A 14,938-nucleotide genomic window follows, 5' to 3' on the forward strand; every position below is an offset into this window, starting at 1 on the left:
GTAATGCTATTATAGTTACATGTTTTACTATATATTGCAGTAGATAATCACATTTAATGGGACTATATCATTGCCTTCACATTCAGAGGATTACAATAGAAATCTGCTTAGGTATATTGTATATATGTTATTTATAAACATGGATTAGTGTTACTAGATAGTCTGAAGTATGGATGTATGGTTTCCCTTACAAGTCAACATATTTTGCCCACAAAGAAAAATTTTACAAATTTTATTTCAGTTTTCAAAGGAGTTTACTGGAAATATATCTAAAAAAATAACTTAAAAAATTACAAATAAATTCTTAAATTAAACATATTAAATCCCTGTGTAGTCTAGGGAGGTAAACACTATATAATTAAAATGGCCACTGTATTACACTGACAGAAACATGTCTTAGTATGTTAATAAGACAGGTGCCTGTCAGCATGTGAACTAGGATGCTCTACCCCCTCCCTCCCTTCATGTGCTCCCAATGGATAATCTGATCTAATTCTGGAGATACCAAGTGTGCCGAGGTAAGAAGAGGCTGCTCTCATTGCTGTCCATTATGTTTCTCTGATCTAATACTGGGGATAACAGAGGAGCTGAGGGAAGAAGAGGCTGCTCACACTGCTGTCCACCCTGTTTTTCTGAACAATTATTAGAGAAACTAGGAGTGCTTAGGAAAGAAGAGGCTGTTAACACTGCTGTCAACCCTGTCTATCTGATCTAATTCTAGAGATGCCAGTGGTGCTTAAGATGAGGCTACTCAGACTGTTGTCCACCATGTCTTTCTGATGTATTACTGGAGATACCTGGAGTGCTTAAGAAAGAAAAGGATGCTCAAACTGTTATCCACCCTGTCTTTCTGTTTTCATTATGGAGATACCAGGGGTGCTGAGGTATGAAGAGGCTGCTCACATTGCTGTCCACCTTCTCTATCTGATCTAATACTGGAAATACCAGGGGTGCTGAGGTAAGATGAGGATACTCACATTATTCTCCACCCTGTTTATCTGATCTAATACTGGAGATACTGGAGACACCAAAGATTCATCCAATTGTGGTCACTCTGGAGTTAATAAAATGCGGTGCACGGACATGGAGATCCTGAGCCAACTCCCAGGTGAATGAAACATATACACAAAAAGGAGGAGGAAGTCCAGTCACCAGCAAAATGACATATTAGGTAGAGGAAAATTAGGCTATGATTCTTTAAAAAAGATTTGTCATTTATTGTAATTCCATAAAAACATCTTGTTTACGCCATTTCAGACCATACAGGGTCCTTAGTTATAGCAAATGACGAAGGACCCTGTGTGGTCTGAAACAGCATAAGCAAGACGTTTTTATGGAATTACTATAAAGGACAAATTTTCCTCTACTTAATATGTCATTTTTCTGGTGACTGGACTTCCTCCTCCTTTTTGTGTATATTTTCTTCATTGACAAATTATAATACTACAGTCCTCATAGGTGGTAGGGCCCAGGGTCGCTTTTGCGACCACACTTCCTATTGCCATTGAAAAAGGAGAATAAAAAATGGCTAACTTTAGGCAGTGCCAATCATATGTAGGCAAAAATATTATGCCTTGATGTACATTGAAACTATCTGAGTCTACCAGTTCAGGATCGATGATGAAGAAGACAAAGACCAAAAGTCATTTGCTAGCATAAATACATAATAGAACACCACACTGATTATTCTTGCTTAAGAATACCTACAACTATAACATAATAGTTAGAGCACTAACCAAAAGATTATATAGTGGTATCCAAATCAACACGGATAGAAAATTTGTTCAACGTGAAGATCCATATAAACATACAAAAAGAGCCACGTATGTCAGAACAATAGTAGAATACTTTATTAAACAACATAAAAAATCAGATTAAAATATAATAACCAATAGTGCTTTGATGAGCCAAAAGTAGCAACAGAAGGCGTCACCATTAGGTGGGCAGAGTAGTCATAAAAAATAGTAACAAAACATACTACAATAGGATTAGTAAGGACAATGGATCATAAGCAATGGGGATACATATAATTAACAGGCTCAAAATAATGCCAACATAAATCCAAAACGGATCCCCCAATGCTAAGATCTATAGGTCCTCAATACGCAAAAATAACAAGTATGGACTATGGACCATAGGCTTTAGAAAACATAGTAGGAAGCATATAGGCAAGAGTGTCTGGAACAAAGCCCCAGCTACCGAGGTCCACAGATCCCCAATATACAAATAGACAAATCCATGTAGTAGAATGCAAAGGTGGAAACAAATAAAACTTACCAACACCCATATGGAGACGCCGCAACCCCTATGCGCATTTTGGCAAGGTGCCTTCCTCAGGTTATGATCCATTGTCCTTACTAATCCTATTGTAGTATGTTTTGTTACTATTTTTTATGACTACTCTGCCCACCTAATGGTGACGCCTTCTGTTGCTACTTTTGGCTCACCAAAGCACAATGGGTTATTATATTTTAATCTGACTTTTTATGTTGTTTAATAAAGTATTCTACTATTGTTCTGACATACGTGGCTCTTTTTGTATGTTTATAAATACATAATAGGTAAAGTTTTATTGTGAAACCATCATTTAAAAAAACTTTGGATGCTCCTTAACTCCTTTTATTCTACAATAAGGAGTTTATTCCTTTACTACTATTGTATTATGTTTCTACACTGGGCCGATACATTGGCTTGAAGCAAAACACTAATCTCTGTAGGGTAAAAGGATATTTGTTTAATTGCCAATGGAAGTTCTTAAAACGATCATTAATATTCAGAATTATTAGGACACACTGCTTGTTTTCTCCCAGGATTAGCAATCATTTTAAAAAGACCAGAATTGTGTGACTCTGGAGGGAATCACAAAGAGAAAAATCACAATTATGATGTAATAGGCTTAACTGCTATTACATAATACTACCATGTCTTGTCACCGCCCATCTTCATACATTAGTCTGCCATTTCTGCTGCCTTTAGCTAATATTCTTTCTACTATATTAAAAAATATTTATTTAGCCTGCAAGTATACTTCATAAAAACAATTTATCCTTTATATTGGAGTGAGCACTTCTGCTTTTATAATCAAATATCACAAGTTTATGTTGAATTAAGATGGAAAACAATACATTGGAAACTATAAAAAATAGTTTCCTACGGGACCACATTACATAGTCAATGGCCTTAAAGATTTAGCATCCTTGGCAATTAGGATATCACATGATGTCAGCTATATAACTTTAAACGGCTTTTCCCATCTCCAAGATCCTATCCCAATATGTAGTAGGTGTAATAATAATAATATTAGCAAATACCTCTAATTAGAAATGCAGTACAGTTTTTCTGATTCACTATGTCTTTCTTCATTTGCAAGCATTGCATGACCTTAAGTATCCATGGTTATGACCAGTGGTATAGTGACAGTTAGCTAGTTGCTAGTGATCATAACCATGGATACCTAAGATCCTGCAATGCCTGCACATGAGGATATAGACATAACGAATCAGAAAAACTACACTACATTTCTAATTGGATGTACGGTATTTGCTGATATTATTATTAATACACTTAGTACATAATGGGATAGGATCTTGGAGATGGGAATACCCCTTTAAATATAGATTATTAAAGTCATTCAGATCAAACCCCATTAATCTTCTTTCAATAAGAAATACAGTTAATAGAAATACATATTATTATTAATAATACAAATAATAATAATAAACCAAGCTAATGTAATATATTTGGAATTATTAAGTACCGTATAATTCTACCTTTCATTGGTCACACCAAATAAAGAACCATAAAAAGAAAGAATTTGCACCCAAGTGATAACTTACAGAATTAAAAAAAATAAACAAAAATATAAAAAATTTAAATGTTTCTGATTCATGTTCAACTGTTAAAATGATTATCTTAAAGAGTAACTTCTGTTTTAATTTTTATTTAACAAATCAATAGAATACATGAAAATTAGTAACTTTGTAATGTATCTTATCAGAAAAATCTTCTTCTTTTACCTCTTGGATTGACTCTCAACTTAGGGATAAGATCTGTAAAATCTGTAATCAGATTTCCTTTTTTATTTCAAAAAGAGATGAGGGCCGGAGGAGGAGGAGGAGCTGGAGACAGATACAGACATTCCGCTGTAGGTTCTTCTGAAGTGACAGTTACTTCTCCATAGAACTTTATGAGAACAATCTATCATCTCAGAAATAGAAAAATCTGTCTTCACTGAAGACAGATTTTACCTGTGAATTGAGATTTTTTTTGAGAATGATTAGTCCAGGAGGAGAAAGAAGAAGATATCTTTAATAAGATATCAGGAAGATTCATATTTTCACGGGTAATATTATAATAAACGAATAAAATGACTGTCAATTTCACAAAACATTTCTGATCCTGGAACGGCAAAGGTAAAATAAATTTATTCCAAATTAGTTATGTCTTGTAAGAAGAAGATAAGAACTGAAGATGGACAAGATTTTTCTTTTTCTTTTTGGATACTCCTTTTGCTTTAGAAATCCCCTTATAAAATGGTTTGATTAAAAAGTATGCGTTGTGCTTCTCCTCCCTTCACAAAAAGTTTTAACTTGTAGGGCAACCTTGTATGGATGTTCAATTTTATTTATAGTGAAAATGAAGTGTTACTACCCTGCGCCCATAGAAATCATTAGCCTAGCTGAATTCTAGAGGGATAGAGGTGATATTGCAGCTGCCATCAACTCTGGCTAATTTGGGGATCTGAAAATGTATTATAAATGAGTTGAACTACGCACTCTCTTTCAGTAAATGGCAATCTTTTGTTGTGTCATCTTTCCTAATTTTCCTTTCATCTTGTCTTATTATTTTTTTGTATGCTCTCTACACCTTACAGATAATTTGATCCTCCCAGGATTGATTTCCCATCTAGCTACACTAAGGATTCATTGAGACATCTGTTTTTCACTGACATGTCATATCAGTATTTTTCACGGATAGAACAGCAATCCATATTTGTCTAAGGTGCTGTTTACATGTCCATGTTTTTTGCTGAACAAGCGTCCACAAAAAAACTCCAATTTTTTAAAATCTAAGTAAAGCACCAAAGTCGCCATTGCAAGTCAATGAATCCTTGAAAAAATTGATAGTTCATGGATGCCGTTGGTATTTTATTTGTGTGCTGTCAGTTTTTTACTGTGTAATTGGTAGGAGAAATTTTGAAAAAAATTTGGAAAAAAATGGATGTCACATTGATGGTAAAACTGGTCGCACTGACTAAAAATAGATGAAAATCAGATCCACAAGATTGATAAAAAATTGTCTGCTTTATCTTGTATGCAAAAAAAAGGAATGAAGTGTAAGGATGTGTTTCGGTCATATTTGTGAAGTTCCTATGTATCCATCCTTGCAATTTCTTGAATTTCTTCCATTTCTCATTCAATACATTTTCACTACATGCTAGAAAAACCCTTTATAGATTGCAAATCACAAGACAACCAGTGGGCGGCTGCATAAAGACACATAAAGCATAAACATCTCCAGACAGAATAATGCAAAATATTTTTTTTTGTCACCTTACTTTACCCATTGTTAGAAACGCAACACCCACTCATTCATGTGTAATGAAAAAAGGGAAAACCTACTACAGAGAGATGCCAAACTCACACCCAACAGGGTGTTTTTGAGTTGCAGTGTTAACTGCACAACTCAAAAACAGCACCTCGGAACTGGCTTCCTAAAAGGCAATTGAGGGGTTTCTCATACCTCCTGAGGAACCAGTGGGAAGACTGCAACTCACTGCCAAAAAGAGGAGATGAAAATGTGCAGTAAGATATGAAAACCCAGGGTGAGAAAATTAAAACACAATCATATAAGGTAGAGAGTGAAAGCTAAGTAAAGCCAAAAATAAAAGGAATGAGAATAACCTCCCAGGAACCTATAGAGGTGAAAGGAAGAGGAACTGGGTAGGAAAACAAACAGACTCACTGTAGAAATTCAGCTGGTGTTACCTAGAGGTATAGCCAGGAAAAAAATGCAGTGAAGGGTGAATATATAAAACATAACCCAGTGATATGGCAGATCAAAACTGGAAAATGGAAAACACCTGGAAGGGAGCAAACCAAGAAGGGGGAACAAAGACAATTTGATCCATCCACATTTGGAGAGGGACGAAAATGCAATAGCTCAGCAGACAGAGCATGGAACAACAGGTCAGCGGATCAAATCCCCAAACCTAGTCATGACATCAATGTCAGAATATATCAAGCCAAGAAGAAATAAATTCACAGCAATAAATTGCCAAAAAGGGCAAATAAACCTATCTAAGGGACTGAATTAAGCTACACTGATTTAGTATAAAACTTCTATTGGTGACTTCCTATATATTCTGTCACACCACCACAGACGGCTCCAACCTGCTACAAGGAATAGCCCCAGCTGGGACATCTGTTTTCTATACCTCTGCTGCAGCCTCTTGGCCATTCTTCTCTATTGCATAAGTGAGGTTTGATAAAGACCCGGATCAGGGTTGAAACGTTACCGCATTCTCATGTCACTTATCCTTTTCTGTGGTGTACTATAATTAAATTTGAGCACTAATTTGCAAAAGTAAAGAACCTTTTTGAGTGTGGCTGTTACTCTTTTCCTAAAATATTTGGATCTGGCAGCACACAGACATTTCACAGGGATGTGTGAATGGAGTTTTAGGTTTTTGTGCAGAGCAAGCTTCTGATGCATATATATCCTTAGGCACACATTGATCCAGCCTAAGGAAAAAATGCTGTCCGATTGGCATAAGTACGGACAGTATTCATCAACATCTCTTCTTAGCAACTTCTTCTTAGCAACTTCTATACAGTCTTTTGTTTTTTAAGATGCTATTTTTCCCGAAAAGAGGGTCTAGTGCAGTGTGAAAAGAGTCTACCGAAGCCTTTTATTCACTAATTATTAATGTATTACTATTTTTGTTGTTATTGTTATTCCTTGTGGCCGGGCGCTGTCATCTGGAGAACATCACAGAGAACTTCACATGTGATGCTCGGTGACTGACAATAGAAATCTAAAGACACACACTGCCTGTCACTGTCTGCTAGCAGGTGGCTGCTGGCATAGATAGCAGCTGTTCCTGCTGCATCTGTATAATTTAAATGCAAGAGAAGAAGCATTGTCAGACATCAAACATTTCTCAGTAGAGGTTTTAAGGTGAATATCTAATGAAAACTAGCTGTATATTTAATAACACCAATACAAATCTGAAACATGCTACAATACAGCTGCCAGGGAAATGTTTAGGCTAGACCTTTCTCCGCCTTGTCCTGCATCACTTATTTATTGCAATCTTACAGATGTGGAAAATGTTATTGCACCCATTGGCATATTAAGGCGTTTTGGAAAAAAAAAAGCGTATTAGAGCAGTCCGCTTTTCAAAGCGACCTAATGCATTGTTAATGCGGCTTTCACCTACTGGAACATTAAGCAAGTCATTTCACAATACTCCTGTGGGAGCAATAAAGTTTGCTACATCTGTAAGGGATATGCACTTTGATATTTCAGTAAATCTCGCATCGTTTTAATCATATACATCTTGATTTATTACTGTTATATGACATTAAACAGATTGCATCGGCATTTAAATATTAAAATAAATTTATAGAAGGTTTGGGGATCAAGGACAATTACACTACCGTTCAAAAGTTTAGGGTCACTTAGAAATTTCCTTATTTTTGAAAGAAAAGCACAGTTTTTTCCAATGAAGCTAACATTAAATGATTCAGAAATACACTCTATACATTGTTAATGTGGTAAATGACTATTTAAGCTGCAAACGTCTGGTTTGTAATGCAATATCTTCATAGGTGTATAGAGGCCCATTTCCAACAACCATCACTCCAGTGTTCTTATGGTACTTTGTGTTTGCTAACTGTGTAAGGAGGCTAATGGATGGTTAGAATACCCTTGAAAACCCTTGTGCAAGTATGATAGCACAGCTGAAAACAGTCTGGCTGATTAGAGAACCTATGAACCTGACCTTCCTTTGAGCTAGTTGAGAATCTGAAGCATTACACATGTTGGTTCCATTAAACTGTCAAAATGGCCAGAAAAAAAGAACTTTCATGTGAAACTCAACAATCTATTCTTGTTTTTAGAAATGAAGGCTATTCAATGTGAGAAATTGCCACAAACTGAAGATTTCCTACAATGGTGTGTACTACTCCCTTCAGAGGAGAGCACAAACAGGCTCCAACCAGAGTAGAAAGAGAAGTGAGAGGCCTCGCTGCACAACTGAGCAACAAGACAAGTACATTAGAGTCTGTAGATTGAGAAATCGACGCCTCACAGGTCCTCAACTGGCAGCTTCATTAATTAGTACACGCAAAACGCCAGTGTCAACATCTACAGTGAAGAGGCGACTCTGGGATGCCGGCCTTCAGGGCAGAGTGGCAAAGAAAAAGCCATATCTGAGACTGGCTAATAAAAGGAAAAGATTAATATGGGCAAAAGAACACAGACATTGGACAGAGGAAGATTGGAAAAAAGTGTTATGGACAGACAAATCCAAGTTAGAGGTGTTTGGATCACACAGAAGAATATTTGTGAGACATAGAACAACTGAAAAGATGCTGGAAGAGTGTCTGACAAGATCTGTCAAGCATGGTGGAGGTAATGCGATGGTCTGGGGTTGCTTTGGTGCTGGTAAAGTGGGAGATTTGTACAATGTAAAAGGGATATTGAATAAGGAAGGCTATCACTCCATTTTCCAATGTCATGCCATACCCTATGGACAGCGCTTGATTGGAGCTAATTTCATCCTACAACAGGACAATGACCCAAAGCCACCTCCAAATTATGCAAGAATAGGTGTCTTTTTAAATTCGTATTTTTTCATGTATTTATGTTGGCAGTGATATACAAACTGCATCTATGTCTGTATGGAAAATATATGCTTCACACTTAAGAGGCAAAACCACATGGGAATCAAAAGGTGAGATCACATCTAGATTTAGACTCTCATGAGACCTTTATTACATAGATGGATAACAGTGTTATCTCTACTGTGATATCACTGTGCACATTTCCCTAAATGATATGCTTTATTTGCTATTCTTGTGCTGTGATACCACTGTGTGCATTATCCCTTTATTATGATGCTGTGTTTACCTATCCTATACTGTGACATCACTATGTGCATTAGCCCTTTATTATTATGCTGTGTTTGCCTATCCTATACTGTGACATCACTATGTGCATTAGCCCTTTATTATGATGCTTTGTTTACCTATCCTATACTGTGACATCACTGTGTGCATTAGCCCTTTATTATGATGCTGTGGTTACTATACCAGTACTGTGACATCACTGTGTGCTTATCCATGTATTATGATGCTTTTTTTTATCTTTCCTGTACCATGACATCACTGTGTGCTTATCCATGTATTATGATGCTTTTTATCTTTCCTTTACCGTGACATCATTGTGTGCTTATTCATGTATTATGATGCTTTTTTATCTTTCCTTTACTGTGACATCACTGTGTGCTTATCCATGTAATATTATGCTTTTTTATCTTTCCTGTACTGTGACATCACTGTGTGCTTATCCATGTATTATGATGCTTTTTTATCTTTCCTGTACTATGACATTACTGTGTTTATCCATGTATTATGATGCTCTTTTTCGCTCTCCTGTACTGTTACACTGTGTGAATTATCCCTTTTATTATGATGCTGTGTTTACTATTCCTGTACTCTGACATTACTGTGTGCAGTATCCATATATAATTTTGCTGTATTTATCCTTATTACTGTTCTGTGCCAACACTTTGGGCATGATTTGTATTCAGTGGCATCACTGTGTGCAAAACTTTTTTTCTCTGACTTTAGTGCTTAATATTCATAAACTATGACACAAATGCATTAAATAATCATTCCTGATTTGAGATATCCTAGAAAACATCTTCACTGTCTGTGATGCCATATTGCACAACATCATATTATTCCTGTACTGCGACATCACTATGCGCTTTATCCCTATATTACAATGCTGTATTAAAAATTCCTGATATGTTGCATGACTAGGTGTTATTTTATGTACATTTATGTCGTTCTTTGATTATGATACAATGATATCACTGTGTGCAATAATCTTTTGACTTCACATTGTTTACTATCTGTGTACTTTGAGATCATTGTTAGCTTTATGCCAAATTATTTACTATTTGTTCATTATTCCTGTAATGTTACATCACTAAGAGTATTACACTGTCTCTGTATCATTATACTGTGTTTAAGATACAGTTGTGTAAAAAAGTGTTTGCCCCTTCCTGATTTCCTATTTTTTTGCGTGTTTGTGACACTTCAATGCTTCAGTCCAATAAATAAAGAAGATGGCTGACAGCACTCACTGTATTGGGGCGCCCGTTCAAGGTCCAAGGAACTCTCCTGGATATTTCAAACAATAAAAAAGCAAATGAACAGCGCTCCATCCAGGTGTATAGATTAGAAAGATTATTTTATTCTGCCATAGTGAAGCAATGTTTCGACCACCAATAGATCTTTTCAAGCGCTGGATGGAGCGCTGTTCATATGCTTTTTTACTTCAATGCTTCAGATCACCAAAGAAATTTAAATAATAAACAAAGGTAACACAAGGAATCGCAAAATGCAGCTTTTTTAATGAATGAAGGTCTTTACTATTAAGGGAAAAATAAATCTAAACCTACAGGGTTCTGTGTGAAAAGTGATTGCACCCTAAACCTAATAACTGGTTGGGCCACCCTTAGCAGTGACAACTGCAATCAAGCATTTGTGATAACTGGAAATGAGTCTTTTACAATGCTCTGCAGGAATTTTGGCCCACTCATCTTTTCAGAATTGTTGCAATTCCTCGACATTATAGGGTTTTTGAGCATGAACCACCTTTTTAACATCATACCACAGCATCTCAATTGGATTAAGACCTAGACTTTGACTAGGCCACTCCAAAGTCTTAATTCTTAATTTTGTTTTTCTTAAGCCATTCAGAGGTGGACTTGTGGGTGTGTTTTGGATCATTGTCCTGCCACATAACCCAAGTGTGCTTCAGTTTGAGGTCACGAACAGATGGTTAGACATTCTCTTTCAGGATTTTTTGGTAGATTGCAGAATTCATGGTTCCATTTACCACAGCATGTCTTCCAGGTCCTGAAGCAGCAAAACAGCCTCAGACAATCACACTACCACCACATTTTACTGTTGGTATGATGTTCCTTTTCTGAAATGTTGTATTTCTTCTATGCCAGATGTAATGGGACATACACCTTCCAAAAAGTTACAGTTTTGTCTTGTCAGTCCACAGAGTATTCTTCCAAACGTCTTTGGGATCATCAAGAGGTTTTCTGGCAAAACTGAGACAAGCATTTATGTTCTTATTTTTCAGCAGTGGTTTTCATCTTGGAACTCTGTCATACAGGCCATTTTTGCCCAGTCTCTTTCTTATGATGGAGTCATGAACACTGATATTAACTGTGGCAAGTGAGACATGCAGTTCTTTGAATGTTGTTGTAGGGTCTTTTGTGACCTCTTGGATGAGTTGTCACTGTACTCTTGGAGTAATTTTGTTTGGCTGGCCACTCGTGGGAAGGTTCATCACTGTTCCAAGTTTTCACCATTTGTGAATAATGGATCTCAGTGTGGTTTGCTAGAGTCCCAAAACTTGAGAAATTGCTTTATAACCTTTTCCACACTGATAGATCTCAATTACTTTGTTTCTCATTTGTTCCAGAATTTCTTCGGATCACGGCATGATGTCTATCCATTAAGGACCTTTCGGTCTACTTCAATTTGTCAGGCAGGTCCTATTTAAGTGATTTCTTGATTGATAACATGTGTGGCCATAACTAGACCTTCGGGTGGCTAGGGAGTTTTAACTCAACTTCCCAAAGATGTGATAAACTACAGTTAATTTATGTTTTAAGGGAGGAGAGCAATCACTTTTTCACAGAGGGTCCTGTAGGTTTGGTAAATACGTTAATTTAAAAACTGATTTTTGTGTTTACTTGTATTATGTTTGTCTAATATTTAAATTTGTTTTGTAATCTGAAACATTTAAGTGTGACAAACATGCAAAAGAATAGGAAATCGGAAAGGGGTAAATACTTTTTCACACAACTGTATCCCTGTATTGTGGTATTTCCCAGTTCTGTACCATGATTATTCTACTGTGATATCACTGTGTGCAATAATGCTTTCCTATAACTGTACATTGTTTACCATCACTGTACTGTGGCTTTTTTTTTTTAAATCCGTGCACGGTGACATCAGTGGAGTTTATTTTCCTTGTGCTGTGATACCACCATGAGCATTATCCACATACTGTCATTTCACTGTGTTAGTTAGCATTGTGGTACATAACGCATGTTCTCCATACTGTCTATCTAAATTATTTCTACTAGCTAAACCTTAATTTTTCAGGGTGGGTTAATTCCATAAATATTTTTTACATTTAATATTCCTTAGAGAAAAACACACACATAGATATTTTATATGCGCAATAATCACGTCTCCTTATTCTGACGAAAACAGCTCTCATGCCAGTCATTGTTCTCTACCAGAGGGTAAGTGTTAGAATAGGTGCATCAGGATAATCAAATTTGATTGTTGTAATTGATTACCTACCATTTAATTGAAGTTGATGCTTAAGCACTTTCAAAATCAGAGATCAGTGCACAGATCCTGCAGGCACAACGCAATCTACTGCATGAGCCAGCAACATTTAATAAGATTTATGATCAAAACTGCCTTGCCTACTTGATTTTTAAGATTCTGGAGCGCTATAACATTTTATAACCTCCTCTTTCATTTTGTGTTATTTTTTTTTCCTTTGTCTTATAGCCTTCTCAAGATATTATTTGCCCATTTGTAACATTTTATGGCACTTTAAATAGTTTTCTTTATACCCCTCATAATCCAAAATAACAGATATATAAAATTGCAGATATCTATATGCAGATATACACTTAATATACAGTAGTAATATATAATATACTACTTTTCTTCACTCAATGCTACTTTTGTCACCACTCAATATATTGTTGAGTGAGTGGAAGATATAATTATTTTAATTTATATCACACAATGATGAAAATAAAGATAAAAATGCATATAGTTAATTAAAAATGCATTATATATAATTACTTTATTAATTTGATAATATGCTTGTATCCAATTAATAAAGTTATTATATATATATATATAATTCATTTTTAAGTATATATATACAGTATATATATATATATATATATATATATATATATATATAATCTTTATTTTCATCATTGTGTGATGTAAATTAAAATGTTATATATATACATATGTATATATATATATATATATATATATATATATATAAAAGCACATATACATATCAATAGATGTATCTCCAATCCCTGCTTCCCCAAATTAGAGCATTTAATAAACCGTATGTATATGTTTACAGAAGCAGAAATTGGAGAGGAGATTCAGGGATTTAAAGGGAACCTGTCACCCCCCCAGGTGGTTTTAACTAAAAGAGCCAGCTTGTGCAGCACTAATGCTGCATTCTGTCAAGGTGGCTCTTTTAGTTCTGGTCCCTGCCAACGCTGCAATAATCACTTTTATAATGTGCCCCTAATACCTTGAATTAGACCTGGGGGCAGGTCTTTCCCCCTAACACAAATGCACCACAGCTGTCTCTCAGGGCCTCTGCGCGCCGGGCACCGCTTCCTCTTCCTTCATTAGTGTTCCCGGCGTCTACGCTGTAAGTTCGATGGGCAGCGCAAATGCGCATGCTCAAAAAAAAACAGTGCAGGCGCTGAGGACGCTAATGAAGGAAGAGGAGGTGACACCCGGCGCACAGAGGCCCTGAGTGACAGCTGTGGTGCATTTGTGTTAGGGGGGAAAGACCTGCCCCCAGGTCTAATTCGAGGTATGAGGGGCACATTATAAAAGCGATTATTGCTGCGTTGGCAGAGACCAGAACTAAAAGAGCCACCTTGACAGAATGCAGCATTAGTGCTGCACAAGGTGGCTCTTTTAGTTAAAAACACCTGGGGGGTGACAGGTTCCCTTGAATGAACTCTCAAAATCCTTGTGCAATGCATGAACCCTAATATGTACTATTAGGCATAATACAGAGTATGTGCTTTGCCTAGTATATTTCTAAAAACCCTCTTTTAACTAATAATCCTAGTTTTTAGCATTATTTTGCTGAAAGCTATTTTTAACAATTTTTTTTAAGTCTTTATAAACTTTATAGCACATCGCAAAAACCTGAAATGGGACCATCTAACCAAGGTTTATAAAGTAGGAAGGTATTTAACCCCTTTCTGACATCTGACGTACTATCCCGTCGAGGTGGGGTGGGCCCGTATGACCACCGACGGGATAGTACGTGATACGCGATCGGCCGCGCTCACGGGGGGAGCGTGGCCGATCGCAGCCGGGTGTCAGCTGCATATCGCAGCTGACATCCGGCACTATGTGCCAGGAGCGGTCACGGACCGCCCCCGGCACATTAACCCCCGGCACACCGTGATCAAACATGATCGCAGTGTACCGGCGGTATAGGGAAGCATCACGCAGGGAGGGGGCTCCCTGCGGGCTTCCCTGAGACCCCCGGAGCAACGCGATGTGATCGCGTTGCTCCGAGGGTCTCCTACCTCCCTCCTCGCCACAGGTCCCAGATCCAAGATGGCCGCGGCATCCGGGTCCTGCAGGGAGGGAGGTGGCTTACCGAGTGCCTGCTCAGAGCAGACACTTGGTAAGCCTGCAGCCCTGCACAGCAGATCGCAGATCTGGTAGAGTGCTGTGCACACTGCCAGATCAATGATCTGTGATGTCCCCCCTGGGACAAAGTAAAAAAGTTAAAAAAAATTCCCCACATGTGTGTAAAAAAAAAATAAAAAAAATATCCTAAATAAAGAAAAAAAAAAAATATTATTCCCATA

The 14,938-nt window shown here is 36.9% G+C and overlaps 1 protein-coding gene across 16 annotated transcripts in view; it reads right to left on the bottom strand.

The window, feature by feature from the left end:
* Positions 1–14,938, bottom strand: part of NRXN1 (neurexin 1) — a 1,786,277-nt gene that overhangs the window by 22,507 nt on the left and 1,748,832 nt on the right. The gene's annotated exons all lie outside the window — the stretch shown is intronic.

The sequence above is a fragment of the Ranitomeya variabilis genome, chromosome 2 (genome assembly GCF_051348905.1).
Source record: "Ranitomeya variabilis isolate aRanVar5 chromosome 2, aRanVar5.hap1, whole genome shotgun sequence".
Classification (NCBI taxonomy): Eukaryota; Metazoa; Chordata; class Amphibia; order Anura; family Dendrobatidae; genus Ranitomeya; species Ranitomeya variabilis.